General features: G+C 48.7%; 1 protein-coding gene across 1 annotated transcript in view; it reads right to left on the reverse strand.

The window, feature by feature from the left end:
- The window catches only part of LOC126545824 (cell adhesion molecule Dscam1-like), a 710,777-nt gene that overhangs the window by 262,107 nt on the left and 432,259 nt on the right, over positions 1 to 16,411 (reverse strand). The gene's annotated exons all lie outside the window — the stretch shown is intronic.

A 16,411-nucleotide genomic window follows, 5' to 3' on the forward strand; every position in this document is an offset into this window, starting at 1 on the left:
AATATTCGCGAATTCTTCGAGAGTGTGGTTTAGGCAAGAAAATCAAAAAAGGGAAACTTGCGCCTTCACTTTCCCCCCTTGTAAACAAACGTTTGCTGCCAGGTACACCGAAGCGCAGCATTGAAATAACACACTAAACTGATTTGACATTGGTCCTTAGTTCCCTTAAAGAAGATGGCTGATTTGTTAGCGTGACAGTCTCTGAATGGACGTCTCATCTCTGTTTTACCGATATTAGCGTAAGTCACTGCAGTTAGGTATAGGGCATTTTCAATACCCGGTGAGTCCGCGAAAGCGTCATTGACATCCTCCTCTGTATTTCAGCATCTCACCTTTCCCTGAAAGAATCCCCAGTGTCCTTCAAAACAGTTCAATGTTGGGCTATTTAAGCCACCATAATTTAATATTTACACAGGTTCAGTCTTGTGTCCTCCTTGTTGCTTCATTCTTGCAGCGAAATTGAATCTATTTACCACTACTTCACATTTACTCGCCGATATTTAACTAAAAGAAAAAAAGGCTCGTTGAAGCGGTGCTTCATAAGCTTGGATTGGGTCTAAACATCTTGGTTTTACGTTTCGCCGGGGCCTTGGGCTGATGTTTTAGCCACAGGAATGTGTATGATGCTATCTGCGATTTCCTGCAAGCTACAAAATCTTTATCATGATAGTTTATTTTGTTCCTTTACTGTCGCTATTGTCTCTCTTCTTAATTATTTCGCTTGAATTATCGATCATGAAGCTTTTATTTCTTTAGAATCTCTTTTAATTGCGGATTCATCTTGTCTGATTACTGAATCACGCGCTGTTCTTTCTTTCCGAGTTGTTTTTAATTGCCCATTATTTTCTTTTCAGCTTCGTATTTATTATCGCGTTTAATCAAGTCACTCGATTCTTAGGTCATCCCCGTTGTGAGTACATGCCTTGTTTGAGGAACAACATAACCACCATTTAACGTTGGGGTGCGCATATCTTTTCTAGTACGGCGACCAATATTCCGCGGAAGCTTGTGTCTGAACGAATACTTCCATACTTAACAACGTGAGAACAGCGAAAACCTCAACGAAGGGACAATCTTTCGACAAGGTGACTTGTCTTCGTCAGCAAAATAGCTGTTTTCGGGCATTACTGGTTTTCGAGTTTTCAGGCAGCTGTTTTCAGGCAGCTGTTTTCAGGCTTTAATGTTTCAAAAGGAGCTCTGGAATATACATATTTGCCTACCTGGGGACTTTAAATCACGACACCGAGGACGGAGGGGTTGAGGGGAGGTAGTTTCACGGCGCTTTTATACAGCGAAGCTGTATATGGCTAGCCGATTCGTCCGTCCGTCTGTCGGTCACTTGTACGCCGAAAACTCCTTTGGCGCAACCCCATGCGCATGCCCGAAAAAGAGAGAGAAAGAGGGAGAGGCACGCGATTAGCCAACGCCACCTAGATAGCGCAAGGCCCGTTTACTCCGATCCATGACGTCCCGCTACCTGGCCCGAAATTTCGATTGACAAGGCTGGCGTGATGAAAGCTGTGACGCCAAATCACTGTTGCCTACTCGGGAGCATCCCTACTGGATTCTATGGCAGTCGGGCCACGTAACGTGACGTCATGGATTGGAGTGAGAAGGCCTGTTATATAGGTGGCGTTGGATTAGCTGCGCCAGTAGTGACGTCGTTGTTCTCCGTCGCAGCCGAGCGCGGGTGCAGCAGTTTCTCTCAGGCTCCAAAACGGGTAGGCCACGCGTCATACGTACTCCTTAGGAGCACGCAGTTTTCCATCAGCAACGCCGCGAGCAGAATCGGGAACGAGCTCGTCTACGCCGTGCCGATGCTGCAGCCCGGGCACAAGAACAGGCTCGTGCAGCCGAGAGCAAGCAGCAACTACGTACCGAAGATCCGGCAGCCTACCAAGTGGTCGTTCAATGAACCGTCGGGATTAACCCAGTGATAAACATTGGGGCTGCACGTTTCAGCTGCGCCTGTTAACCATCTGTTCGGAGTGCTTGGATGGTGATTTTTAATTACTATTATTCTTGCTCTGAGTACATGCCTCTTGAGGGATACAAACGCACTTCATTAACGATACTTTACATTTAGACGCAACACACAAGCAGCACAACAATTTGAACACCAGAGACTGACATGGTGTTAGACTACATATTGTTAGTTGAATCACGGTGACTTCAGCAGCAAATTCGCTGTTACCAATTTCGCGTGCTTCAGAAACTTGCTCGAAGCAAGTACCTCTCTGGCGCTTTTTCACCAGCAAAAGAAATTTCTAACGAAAACTTCGGTGACCGACGAGCGAATCTATTTCGCGAACAAAATTCATTCTTCATAAATCTTGTCGCAGCATTCGTAAAGTCATAAAACGAGGCCAGATTCTTAAACATTACGGATGATTCGGGAAGGGTGGCAGGCGTGGGTGCTCGCGTCTAAGCTATTGCTCAGAAGAACGTAAACATCAGGGCGCTTAAATTTTGCTGCCTTAGATCAATCTGCGTTGAGTAGAGCTAACCATCTATGTTTCTATAAAGTACGAAAAGTTACATAGGGTGTCCCAGCTAACTTTAGCCAAGCTCTTGAAGTAAAGAAAGATTGAAAAAGCACGGTGCAAGATACGATTATAGAACCTACGGTGTTAGGTCGTCAGACCTCTGACCACCGAACACCATATACATAGGTCTTAAAATCGTGTGTCGCATCGTGTTTTTTCAATCCTGTTTTTCGTTGACGACCTTGGCTAATGTTAACTGGGACATCCAGTAGCACTTAACCTCTACACGAACGTTTCACTTCATATGGATTGCAACATGTGCGTTGGGTCTGCAATATGTGCGCGCATCACGCGCGTCCTTGTAAAGTATTTATTTGACACGTTTCACGAAAGTTTCGCTTAACCTTGATTCCACAAACGCGTCGGACCTCTCCTAATCTTTTTCCTCCGATGTCATTTTTATGTCTTTTTGCTTTCCTTTCTTTTTCTTTACCTTCAGAAGGAACGTGTTCTTATAGCTTTATTTCTTATATAATCGCACTTTTTGTCTTAACTTGATACCGCGATACCTCTTTCTACCCCCACTCTACCCCTAAAGTTCTTTTTTTCTTTCCTCACCCGGTCGTGATCGATTTCTGCCTCCTGTTTTCTCGTAAACTATACACAGGTTTGCAACCATTGCTTGTATTTGACGTTTTTCTCTCTCTGCGTTGTTTTAAGTCCTCTCCCGGCCGCTGCTTTTCTTTCTTGTTTCAGATAAAGCAAAGGTTAAGACCCGCCTGTCACCTCTGCTATAAAGAAGCACCGGCAGCGCCTTCGCACCATCGCAACAAATCCCCACTTTTCAACAGTTCCACTTCCCCTGCCAATGCGTTGCGTTACCCTTTCCTGCCGGCTTAGGCTCGTCGATCTTGGAGAGAGAGAGAAAGCTGTATAAACCGTGCTGAGGAAAGCAGCTGCTGCCGTGACGAAGATAAGGCCCCTTGTCGAAAATTCGGCTTCGAGCGGAGACTTATTAATCAATTCACAGTCGCCATCTTTCCATAAACGTTTCGTCAAAAAAGGATTAAAACTGAGGCAATTGGTCGATCTATCGTTTGCAAAACTAACGTAATCGAGGTGATAAATAGGTTGTGAACTGTAATGTAAGGTCACGGCTGTCCTAAACAAAAATTCTGAAACAAGGGCAAAGAAACCGATCCATTCGAAGGCCACTGAAGTGCTACTGTGCTTGCCGAGGACAAGTGCATTGCGTGACTACATAATTAAAGGAACTTTGCGTGTACGCGTATACGTTGACTTTTCATTACCTTTCTAGCCCTCCTCGAGAAGGAGAGGTACAAGGAACGCACACAAAGCGCGAGGCAAACTCGCTAACAGTCCTGCGCAAAGTCTCGCACACCGAAAGCCGCGTAATAAATGAGGCGACACACTGTAATGCGTGAGGAGAGTGCAGTCACTCAAATTCACGAGGGAAATATTACGAGGCTTAGCTCTTCGCAGAATGCAAATTATGTCGTCCAGACAGCACAATGTGTCATGATCGGTGAGCATAATATAGTCTTAAGTATTATAGCCCTTTTAACGAGCGCTGAAAAGACAATTTGTAAGGAAGCGCGCTAACTGCGGTGGTTTCAAAGTGTGTTAGTGTTAGCAGAACTTGGCTCGTAAAGATACCAGCGAACATTACGTTAAACAAGGCAGAATCTTGTCTCGTAGCTGTTTGGACGCCCTGCGCTTACTTGGCAAGTGACTGCAGTCGCCGGTCGATTAGCAAGCGGTCAACTTATAGTTACGGGCAACCACTCCTTACATTGGCGAATGAGCTCTTACAAGAGTCGCAGCGGCTGCGTTTGCTGCGTACGCCGATTGATCAATGAAGGAGAACATGTCTGCACCACGCCACGTTCACCAATGGAGGGCGGAGGGCCGCGCTCGTCGAGTGTTTCCATATGCAGGGTGGTGTCCCAGCTAACTGTAGCGAGAGTTTTAAAACATGCAAATGCCACGTAGCTGGACAGAACAAAAGCAATCTTGTTTGCCGTTGCTTGGAGACACTCAAACTATTTTCTTTTCGTACCGCCTAATTTGACAATTAGTCTTAATTATTTAATTAATCAATTCCTCAAATATTATAATTGGATGAAAAGTGTAAATGAGAAAATTGTAGAGCGACATGAAAAACTCCCGATACAGCTTTGAAATGAATGAATGTGTGGTGTTTATTGGCGCAAGGGCCAGGTATGGCCAAAGAGCGCCAAGCCAGTGTTGATGAGTTTGCAGTGAAGTTATGACTTCTATGAAGTTGATGTGACGTGTCTGTAAAGGGGCCTTAAAAAATCGTCGCTCTAATGTGCATAAAGTCTATGTGTAATAAGATTATGGCAATGACAAAAGACGTGTACTATGAGCATTAAGGTGCATTGCAAAATAATGATACCATATAAAAATGTATAAGATTATAAAATTCACTAGAGCACTACGGCCTCGTTAGAGCCCTTAAAACACAAGAGCCTAGAGGCATGTGCTATACAAAACAACCCGGTACAGCTTTCTGTCGCTCAATACGTGCTACATAAAAGCGTTTTTCCGAGCGTGAACGAAGTCCGCGAATACACGCAAAGTGCCTCGAGCGGCCAGTTGTGCGGCAATTTTGCGTGCATTTGCGTGCTTCTTTCACGCTTTCAAGGCTGTCAAGAGGACAATGCTATTTGCTTTCAAAGCACACGAAAGTGACCTATAAACGAAGAGCGCGTTTGATTGGGCTGTTCAAACAACACTGCGGGTTACCGCCCGGCGTTTGCGCTGGCGGTTACTTAAGTTTGACGTCAGGAGATTTGAATAAAATCTGAATGGAATAGCTTTACGTTATACTAAGCTTGAAGTGAAACCACTCATTTATCCTTGCTTCTTGTTTTCGTAATTTCTCCCGTTTTCTTTGCCTCCACATTTTTAAAAAGTTTAAATCAATTAAATCAATAATTGTGGTTTAATTTCCTAAAACTGCGCAGTGGGCTGTGAGGGACGTCGTAGTGGAGAGCTCCCGATTAACTTTGACACCCTGGAGTTATTCAACGTGGCCCCACAGCACAGTACATGAGCGCTTTTGCATTCCATCCCTATCAGAATGCGATCGCTGCGGCCGCGATCGAACCCACGACCTCGTGCTGCGCAACGCGACGCCACAGCCACTGCGCCACCGCGGCCACACAAGTTGGATTTCTTAACGGCAACAAGGCAACAAACACCTAACGGCAACAAACATTTCTATTTATAATGCCTCTCAGCAGGCGTCGTGAAACATCACGAAACTCCTGGCCTACTACGAATGAGCCGCGCTGAACTTTTATTCGCACATTGCGCAGCATTTTAGTGTTTTCTTTCCCATTTATTTCGAAACAGTTCGCCCGCGTACAGTTCGCGGAAAGGCGAATCCTTTCCCCGAAAGTCACGGCCGGCATCACGCAGCTCTGCAATCGAGGGCGGGCGTTCGGTCGGAGGACGTGCGGGCCCCAAAACACCAGCAGCGGCCGCCACGCGGTTTTAGCGCACGGGGCGCGATCTCCCGCGGGACACGTTGAAGCGCCGCGTGTAATCACGCCCAAGCCACCCACCAGCAGGTCGGCCACAGGCGCGCCGAGGCCCCGGCGTGGTGCGCCGTTAAAGAAAGCAAGAGAGCGACCTGGTTCTGGAACGGAACCGGAGCTGCCCCAGGGTCATTAACTTAATCCGACGGCATCCGGAATGCTCGCTGGGGAACCTGCCCGCAAGCTGCGTCGTCAGAGGCATGCGCCGTCTGTGGTTGTGAGCGCGCGGGGGGGGGGGGGGGGGGGGGGGGGCGTTTCTCTCCGGCTCTGGCCGAAATGGCTGCTGTAGGCCGCTCCTGAGCCTTTTAATCCTTGGCCCCGCCTGCACCTTCTCATTTATGTGCTCATCGCGGGGTATATTTTCTTATAAAGTCGCAGCACGGCGGCCTCAAAGCATGCGGACGAGCTGTCACAAATGTAGCGATGCCATACGAGAAGGGCGTTACGCGGTACTTCACAACAACAGTAACTCACGCGTTACAGACATTGGATAAACCCCAATGTGAGGTTGGTTAACCGAGAAGTTTAAGTGAAACGAGTCCCGTTCTCACGATTTGCTTCTTAAATGTATACCACGGCTGAAAGCCCTAACCCGGGAAAGAATTATCGAACGCAAGTTCTGGAGCCTAAATGTATTGAGATTTTCCCCTTTTTTATTTCTTTTTATTTCTTTGCTTTCTCCGTAGGTGCGAAATGCAGGGCCTAACATTTTCTTGCCTCGCGATGCTTCCACAATAACTGAACTGTTAAACGAACGCGACAGGCGCTCAATTCCCTTCCATTTTCCGCTTGTACTTTCTTCCGACGCTCTCCCTGGAAAATCGCGGTGTCATTTGGGGCGCGCAAATGCCGTGAACGTCCCGTCCCGTTAGGCACCGCGTTTCATATTTTTGTCTCGCATGCGCCTGCTTTCCCTTCTACGATCTCAGCGCCCGAGCGCACGCTACATCGACTCGTGCTTCAAGAGGCTAGCCTTCGTCGTCAGTCATGCCGCACGTCAGCGTCGCTGGCGACAGAAAGGTTTATGAGCCCTGGCTGCCGCTGGGCGGGAGGGGGGAGGCCTACTTGAGCGCTTTCTCGGACGCCACCTTGTCTTCATCCCGAGCGCGTTTCTGCCTGTGTTTATGCAGCTGCCATCATCGCAGGCTGTCGCGCTCGGTGGCGTATAGGAGAAAGAGCGACGGCGTTTCGGGGGCTCCTGGGACGGCGGCTCCTTTCCTTCGAGCTCCTCAACGTCACGCGAGAGAGAACGCGTGTCGACTTTCGTCTCGGCGCGGTGTCCGCGCGCCTTCGTTCAGTCTGCCTGCGGGCAGACCACATTGCCTCAGGCCGTCTTGTCACGGCGGCAGAGGTATACGGCGAACGACGCCGCTCGACGCTCGCACAAGCACGCACTCGGGCTGCGCGGTTAGCGCAATACGAGACGGGTTCTCTCCGAAACGGAGTGCGGGTTCATTAATGACTTACTGATAAGTCATAAGGAGCCCTTGTACATATAGTCGATAGTGCGCGCTGCATTTGGGCACATATAAAACCGGGAATACCCCGTTATCTCGTCCTGATGTATGAAAGCTGTTGAAAAAAATTAGAAAAAAAAAGAACATTTGTGTTACTTCAGTCGTTCATTCGGAGACTCATATCTCGAAACGCAAGCTTCTTGAAAGTGTTTTATGTAACAGTGTAGCCTAGTATAGCCGCTGCATTGAACCGCATAGTATTGCCTGTGTTTTGTTTCTATAAGTAGTTACGTTAATTAAGTGGCTCATAAATGTATACATCTACCCATGGTGACTGCCTTTCTTAATGTTCGCGTGGCTGACTAACATAGGTTATAAGGTGCAATTCGCGATGCGACTATGTTTCACGACCAAACAAGCAAACAAAAAAAAGGGCTGGCCGCTTTCCACTAGAGCCGGGATGACGTGACTGATGGTAGCCTTTGTCAGGCGAAGTACAGAGACAACTGGGTTCGATTTGTATGATGCTTCCACTGGATAAAATAGACTTCATCCTGTTTATCCTTCAACTTACGTAATGCCGAATCTGTACCTTTGCTACTTTGTCCATGCGTACTGGCCGCAGTAAATATCTCGGAGCACACTGGACACTAGTGCAATCACTTAATATGGGCAGCAAACGTCCTTCCACGGGACGTTCTAGTCATTCGTTTCTGATTAGTTTAGATGTTACGTCACTCTGTGCTAATATTCCTTACTCAGGTGACATTGAGGCAGTTCTTTACGCCTATAACAACTGCGATGTCGATAGAACCAGTCGACTCATTTGCTTTCGATACGTTAGTAAAGCTATAGTTCTAGAACTGAATTACTTTAACGGAGATGCACTATATTCAAATGAGCGGTACATCTATGGGAAGCAGAATCGACCCATAGTATACAAATACGCGTATATTCATCGCACTACTCAGGCCATACACGTGCGCGCGCGAGCTCACCACGTCTTTCCTCACCCACCCCTCCCTTCTCTCTATTTAATCTTTACATTCCCTCTGTCCCGGCCCCCAGAGTACGGTAGCCAACCAGACGTATTTATGGTTAATATACCTGCCTTCTCTCTTTCTTTCCTCCTCCTCCTCCTCCTCCTCCTCCTCCTCCTCTTCCTCCTCGGGCTATTAGAAAACAAATTTCTTGACGGCGGCGAGCGCTAACCATATTATTACAAGCTGTTCATTGACGACTTCTTTTTTTCAAATTTGACACCCTAATTAATTGTTAATTTCTTCCGTTGCTGACTTTAACAAAGTGTATCCCACAATTTTCTTTGGTGTTGCCCTGCTAAGCCTGAGGTTGCGCAATCAAATCCTGGCCCGACGGCCGCATTTCGATGGGGGACGAAATGCATAAAACGCTCGCGTACGATGCATTAGGTGCACGTTAAATAATCCCAGGGGTTCAGAATTTAACCGGAGTCCCTACTACGGCGTGCCTCATTATCATATGCTAGTTTTGGTACGTAAATCCTCAGAATGTATTTTTTTATTCGTTTCAATGAACATCTTGCACATGCCATAAACCTTCCTATCTACCATTGTCCAAACAAGTTAGTGTGCCTGGTCCCAGTTTTTACAAAATTAAGGCGACCTCCCCAGTCTGGCTTAAAACCCATGACGAAACCGCCGTGGTGGCTTAGTGATTGCGCTCCGCTGCTAAGCACGAGGTCGCGGGGTCAAGTCCCGGGTGCGGCTTGTGCATTTTAGATGGGGGTGGATTGCAAAAAAACGCCTGTGTACTACGCATTGGGCACACTTTAAAGATCTTCAGGAGGTCCAAATGAGTCCGGAATCTCACACTACGGCGTGTCTAACAATGAGATCGTGATTTGGGCTCATAAAACCTAAGAATTTATTTTAATATTAGCCCATCACAACAGGAAAGTCAGAGAATATTTCTTAATCCACAAATATGATACCATTAGTTCATCCGTCAACGCAAACGTTGCGAACGCCACCTGTCTTGCATTGTAACGACACGAGTTTTGTCATGGTTCTGTGATAGTGCTTGTTGCAACTTTTCCTTTAGGTTTTGCCACCACCTTTATATTTATTTATCTTTTCTTGTCTCCTCCTTTTTCCTCGAGAGCTGTTGTGTGTCGGGTCAACCATATATAGTGTCTACCACGTGTTGCTACCGAAATTACGATTGTAAACGCCTTCCATATTACATGTTTTCCCGTTAACGCAATCATCTTTGCTCACTGTCACTGCAATGCCACGATCCATTGTTTTGATTGAATGAGCTACCGTATTGATAGATGCTACGTCTGGTCCCATAAAAGCGGCTTCATTGTAACTTCATCATTTACTCCTATGAAGGCCGTGCCATGGGCGAAATGTTAGAAAGAAATCTTCCCTTTCAAGCGTATGCCACCTGCATATTACTTCAATAGACAACACCCGGACCTATTTATTTATTTATTTGTTTATTTATTTATTTACTATAGTGCAGGCAGCAAGAGCGGCTCAAGCATGGGAGGGTTAAGGCATGAGTAGACAATGTTCAAAAGCCATCAACAGTAGTACACCCTACAGCAATGCTGGACGAAGAGCTCCAATCGCTGACTGAACGAGGAAAAGAAGAGTGCTAGAGCAGCTTCGTTCGTGCGAAGTATTGGCGTACAACTTGTGAGTGATTAGCCCTTGAACACCTCGTGTACGCGGGTAGCTAATAATTTTAACCTTATTGCTGTGGTACAGGAAGTAAATAAACCCTAATCTGGCAATTATTTGGCGAAACTGTAGCGATTGCAGCCCCAGTCTCTTCAACAAGCTGGTTACCTATGATATAGATTTATAATTTGATAAAATAAAGTGAGCGGCCAAGCGCTGGATGCGATCAAACTTCGTAATATTGGTAATAATGGAAGGCTCCCAAACTAGTCCAGTGTACTCGAGCACTGGGCGAACCAAGGAACGATGCGCTTGCAGCTTGATATTGGACGGAGAGGATTTTAACTTTCTTCGAAGAAAACAAAGCTTATTGAATGCTTCAGTGCAGACGTAACCGATGTGGGCACTCCAGGAAAGTTTACTGATGATTATGACAGCCAAATCTTTCACTGCGTTTACACTTTCCAGGGGCTGATTGTCGATGCTATAAGTATGAACCACATGTTCTTTTTTTTTTTTTTAGTTGTAATGGACTTTGAGGTGGAAGAAGGGCACCGAGGCTCGGCAGCTTTTCGGGAGGAGGGAGAGGAGGTGAAAGAGAAATAAACAGTTGGCCCAGTAACGGGTGCTGTCGCTGTCTCGTTGATCGCGTTACAATGGCGCAGCCGCACAACGAACCTCTGCTGGACGACCTGCAGTTGGACACTGTGGTGCGAAGCGGACGCACACTTCCGCGTCCCGCTGCTTATGCTACACTGGCGTCGGCAACCGAGCTCAATACCGCTCCAGTCAAAGCCAGCACGCTGTCTGACCGTCAACACAGCTCAGGTCAACGACTTAACTGCCATTGATATGGGAACTGCCTCGGCGCCGAGGGACACCGCACACGCTCCCTTGCGCTCTGTTTTCCGTACCGTACCGCAAGCGACCTCAGCATCGCCACCAGAGGTCAACGCTCCTTCCGCGAATGTGGCTTCTAGCGACCTCGCCGTATTCACATATGCAATCGCTGCCATGACGAAGTACTTCGAAGACGCCAACTCCGTAGCCACAGCCATAACGCGCACCGCACTGCCTCCGCCACCGCTCGCAGAAATTCCAGAGTATCGGGGGTTTCCGGATAATGCGATCCTCTGGCTACAAACCATCAATTCCCTGGCCCGTCGGCACTCTTGGCCTGACGACGTTAAAATGTGGATTACAGTGAGTAGACTTCGCGATTCCGAAAAGGCATGGTATCGATACGTTGGCGGTAATCACCAAACTTGGACCGAATGAAGTGTAGTTTTAGTGCGTGCCTTCAGCCCGCTTTCGTTCACATACGATGACCAGTTCATGCGTATGCAGTCGCGCCGACGAGCTCCCACCGCAGATGTCACCAACTACGTCTACGATAAGCTCCGACTCCTCGACGGCTGTGGCCTCACATGGCTGTCTCCAGCTGCGCGTCAGCACGTGGTCGAAGGACTGTGCGACTCTACTCATGCTGCCATCCTGTCATGTCTCCTGAAATCTCACCTCTGGTATTCGCTCACAACGCCGCGGAACTGCAGCAGTGTACTCAACGCCGTCTCACTTTCGGCGCGCCGCAGGCCAGAGAGTCCCCACACATCTCAGCGTGCCGGGGCTTCTTTGCTTGCGGATGTCTTGGACACCACGCCAAGGAATGCCGCCAATCGCAGCAGTCCCGAATTCAATACTAAACCTTCCCAACTCCACTGTCACCAGTCAGTGCATGTCGAAGGAATATGCGACATGTCAGCCCTGACTGATACCGGCGCCGAACGGACGGCACAACAGCAGCGTCATGCTCCCAACACCATTTCATCGTCGACGCGGTCCCCAATCCACGGGCTAGGAAGTAGTGGGATGCAAGTGGGCATGCTTGACGTTTATGTCCGGACAACAGCAGGGACAAAGTTTCTGTCAGCCATTCCCGTCTTCGAGGGCCTGCCTGCCAACGTGATTCTCGGAACAGATTTTCTACTGTCCGACGACCTGCAAATCACCAACGATCACGGCCATGTACAGATCCGGCCTGCGTCAACTGAGACTACTTCGACGCCACTGCCAACGCCGACAGGTGAGCCGCTTAGGTCGCTTAAGTTCGATACTGACTCGCCATCAAGTGGTGTTCGCTGACACTACCGCAGATCTCCCGGGCATTAAGATGCTTCTGCATCGAATATTTACGGGGAACCATCCTCCGATATGCGTCCCATTGAGAAGATACGCAGAGAGGGAGCGTACCGTGATCGCCGATCAAGTGCGCGAAATGCTTGCCGTGGGCATAACTATGCATTCATCAAGTCCGTAGGCAGCGCCCGTCGTGCTCTTGCGGAAGAAAAGCGGGTTCTTGCGTTTCTGCGTGGACTACAGGCAGCTCAACAAGTGTACGACGCCCGACTTGTACCCCTTACCCCGCATTGACGACGCTATTGACACAGTCCGTCACTACAGGTTCTTTTCGTCGCTCGACTTGCGCGCAGGGTATTGGCAGATCAACCTCGCTGAAGAAGGCGAGTGCAAGACAGCCTTTCGCACTCCGTCGGTCTTGTATGAATCCAATTGCATGCCGTTTGGGCTGCGAGCGGCCCCTAGTACATTTCAGCGCGCCATGAATCCAGTCCTAGGCTCTCTGAAGAATCAAGCATGTGTGATTTACTTAGATGACATCCTGGTTGTTGGCACCACCGAGGACGAACACCTTCGAAAATTGGATCAAGTGCTGTACAGACTTTATGAGCCGGGGTTTCGCTTAAACCACGAGAAGTGCCAGTGCGGTCTGTCTAAGATAGCGTACCTTGGACATAACATTTCCCCTGACGGCATTCAGCCACTCTCGGAGCGCATAGTGGCAGTGTCGGAATATCCTACACCAACCTGCTTGAAATAGGTTCAGTCATTTGTGGGTGTGGCTTCGTATTTGCGGAGGTTTATTCCACATTCCGCTTCGATCGCAGCTCCCCTGAGCGACCTTCCTAAAAAGGACGTGCTGTTTGAGTTGGGCGCCGCGCAAGAAAACGCTTTCCGAACGATAACGTAAAAGCTCGCTGTCTGTCCAGTATTAAGCCACTTCAATGATGACTGGATTTCTGAAGTGTCTACCGATGCTAGCAAAGTCGGTCTAGGGGCAGTACTTGTGCAACGCGATCCAGGTGGCGTCGAACACATCGTTGCTTATGCCAGCCGAAAACTCTCTGACACCGAGCGCCACTATCACTTCAATGAGCTGGAATGTCTGGCAGTGGTGTGGAACGTGGATGACACATTCCGACACTGTCTGTTCGGTCGCAGATTCACCGTGGTGAATGATACTTCTGGGTTAAGGTGGATATTTTCCGAGCAACAGCTAAAGCACAAATTTGTCCGGTGGATTATCACGCTTCGAGAATATGATTTCAACGTGCGACAACGTGCCGAGGTCTTGAATAACATCGCCGATGCCTTATCACGCAACCTCCTCGAATGCTTGGAACGAAACAGGCCAAAATCACATCTTCTTTTGTCCAAGTAGACTTGCCCAAAGCGCAACAAGAAGGCAAAGACTTTGCGACAATTATTACCTCTATAATTGACACAAAAACAAACTCGACATTTTTATTGCGCAATGGTGTGCTCTACCATCGTCAGTGGCAGAAGGACTGCTCGGAAGAACGTTACTTCCGGGCGGTTCCAAAATGCTTTCGCACAGAAACACTGCGAGCCATTCATGATAACCCTGAAGGACGGCACATCGGCCAACGAGCCACGTTCCGCAAGCTACAAGAACGCTTCTGGTGGCCGAAGGTACAAAGCAATGTGCGCTCTTATGTCCCCAGCTGCGAAGTGTGTCAAAAGTTTAAGCGACTGCCGGGGTGCGAGCCTCGATTGTTAACTCCTGTTGAGATACCCGAAGCCATCTTTCATACGGTTGTCATCGACTACATAGGGCCGATATCCACCACCACTGCTGGAAACCGCTACATCATTGTAGCTGTGGACTATCTATCCAAGTACGTGAATGTGGCAGCCGCACCATCCCTGGCATCCGCTTACTCAGTCGATTTTCTGAATCACAGGTTTGAATGGAGGCATGGCTTGCTAAAGAAATTGATATCAGATCGTGCTACAACATTTCACAGCCTGGAACTACAAAAGTACCTTTCCATGGCGGAGGTTACATCATTACACATCGGCGTTTCATCCCCAGGCAAACGGCCTTACTGAGTGAACAAACCCGAGCCTTCAGACAAGACTCGCTCCATACATAAAAGTACAACAGAAAGGAGAGGCCGATTGGGACGTCCACCTTCCGGCAGCTGGCTATTCCGTTAACACATCGCTGCAGACATCTACTGGTGTGAGGCCGTATGAAATCGTATATGGGAAGCTACCTCAGCTGAAAGCGGTCCTCAGGCTAGATGCTCCCGTTAGCGTTACACGCTCTGACAGTCCCACAGTCGCTTGCCAGAAGGTCAGAGCTGTGGCGAAGGAAAAAGCCACGCAAGCACACAGAGACAAAAAAAAAAAATGAAGCGCTATTACGACCATCGCCGTCGACCTGCCCCTGCGTACACCATCGGCGACGAGGTGTGGGTGAGAAGAGGCGGCAACTGTCCGGGCAAGAAGCTACTCGCAAAGATCGAGGGGCCTTTCACCATTACCAAGCGCGTAGGAGATAATACATGGCGCGTTATCACCTCGGATCCAAGCGTTGCACACCACCGGCGGCAAAGAAATAACTTCGCGGTGCACATGTCGTGCCTATAGAAAAGATTACGCCCATTGGACTGAACTGTCGTTTCTTTATTGTTTGCCAGGTGCGTAGCATGGCCGAGTGTCATGCGGAAAAAGAATTATGGGGTTTTATGTGCCAAAACCACTTTCTGATTACGAGGCACGCCGTAGTGGACGACTCCGGAAATTTCGACCGCCTGGGGTTCTTTAACGTGCACCTAAATCTAAGTACACGAGTGTTTTCGCATTTCGCCCCCATCGAAATGCGGCCGCCGTGGCCGGGATTCCATCCCGCGACCTCGTGTTCAGCAGTCCAACACCATAGCCACTGAGCAACCACGGCGGCGTCAGTGTGAGGCGGAATAACGGTGGCTTTTCGGGAGGGAGAAGAGGAGGTGAAAGAATGGAACAGCTGGCTCAGGAACGGGTGCTGTCTCTGTCTCCTTGATCGCGTAAAATGGACATAGATACACTCTCAGAAAAGTTAATCCTCACTCGTTTTTTTTTTTTTTTTTGCACCAGTCCGCGAGTTTACATAAGTTCGTGTTTAGAACTGATTGACAGGATGCCGATTTCCCAGCACAATATAAAACACAGTCGTCAGCGAACAACTTCACTTTAACAGAATCATCAATGTCATTGGCAATGTCGTTTACATAAGTAAGAAACCGCAGCGTTCCGAGGACCAAACCCTGCGGAATATCCTATAGAATATTCTCTTGCCGCGCGTGATGGCGTAAATTGTAGGCATGGCCTAGTGGCAGAGCACCCGTGTCGGCTGTGGGAGGTTGTCAGTTCTATTTCAACCGCCACCGGGCACTCACTGGTGATACGCTAAAAAAAAGAAGAAAAAAAGAAGAAAAAAAGAAAGAAAAAGGAGGTTTGGGCTGCTCCCATTGCGGTCATTTCCCATATGGCGCCCCAAATGCACCTATTGAGGTGGGGACGTCTTCGGGTTGCGGACAAACACCCCTTTCCAAGCGTTGAGGTCTCATACTGGCTGAGCACCAGGCCGGGAGCGTGCCTGTACCTATTTTACCAGTAGGTACCCGGCGGCAGCACTTGCCTCCCACAGTCGCGGCGGATCCTGTTCCACAAAACCATCCGTGGTTGGAGAAGAGGCGCCTAGAGACCGTTGGGTTTCCAACAGGACCGGGATTTGAACTCGTTACCTTCCGCATACCAGGCGGCTGCCCAACCGCTATAGGCCACGCCTGCGGTAGAGCATCCGCAAAAGCACACGCACGCACGCACGCACAAGATCTGTGTGTGTGTGTGTGCGTGTGCGTGTGCGTGCGTGTGCGTGTGTGTGTGCGTGTGCGTGTGCGTGTGCGTGTGCGTGTGCGTGTGCGTGTGTGTGTGTGTGTGTGTGTTAGATCTAGCAAATATAAATACCCAACAGAGTGGACGGATTGATAGCCGTCGCCGTAGCACAATTGGTAATGCAACGCACGCGTAATTCGGAGGTTGTGGGTTCGGTTCCCACTAGCGAC

This window comes from Dermacentor andersoni, chromosome 1, assembly GCF_023375885.2.
Source record: "Dermacentor andersoni chromosome 1, qqDerAnde1_hic_scaffold, whole genome shotgun sequence".
NCBI lineage: Eukaryota > Metazoa > Arthropoda > Arachnida > Ixodida > Ixodidae > Dermacentor > Dermacentor andersoni.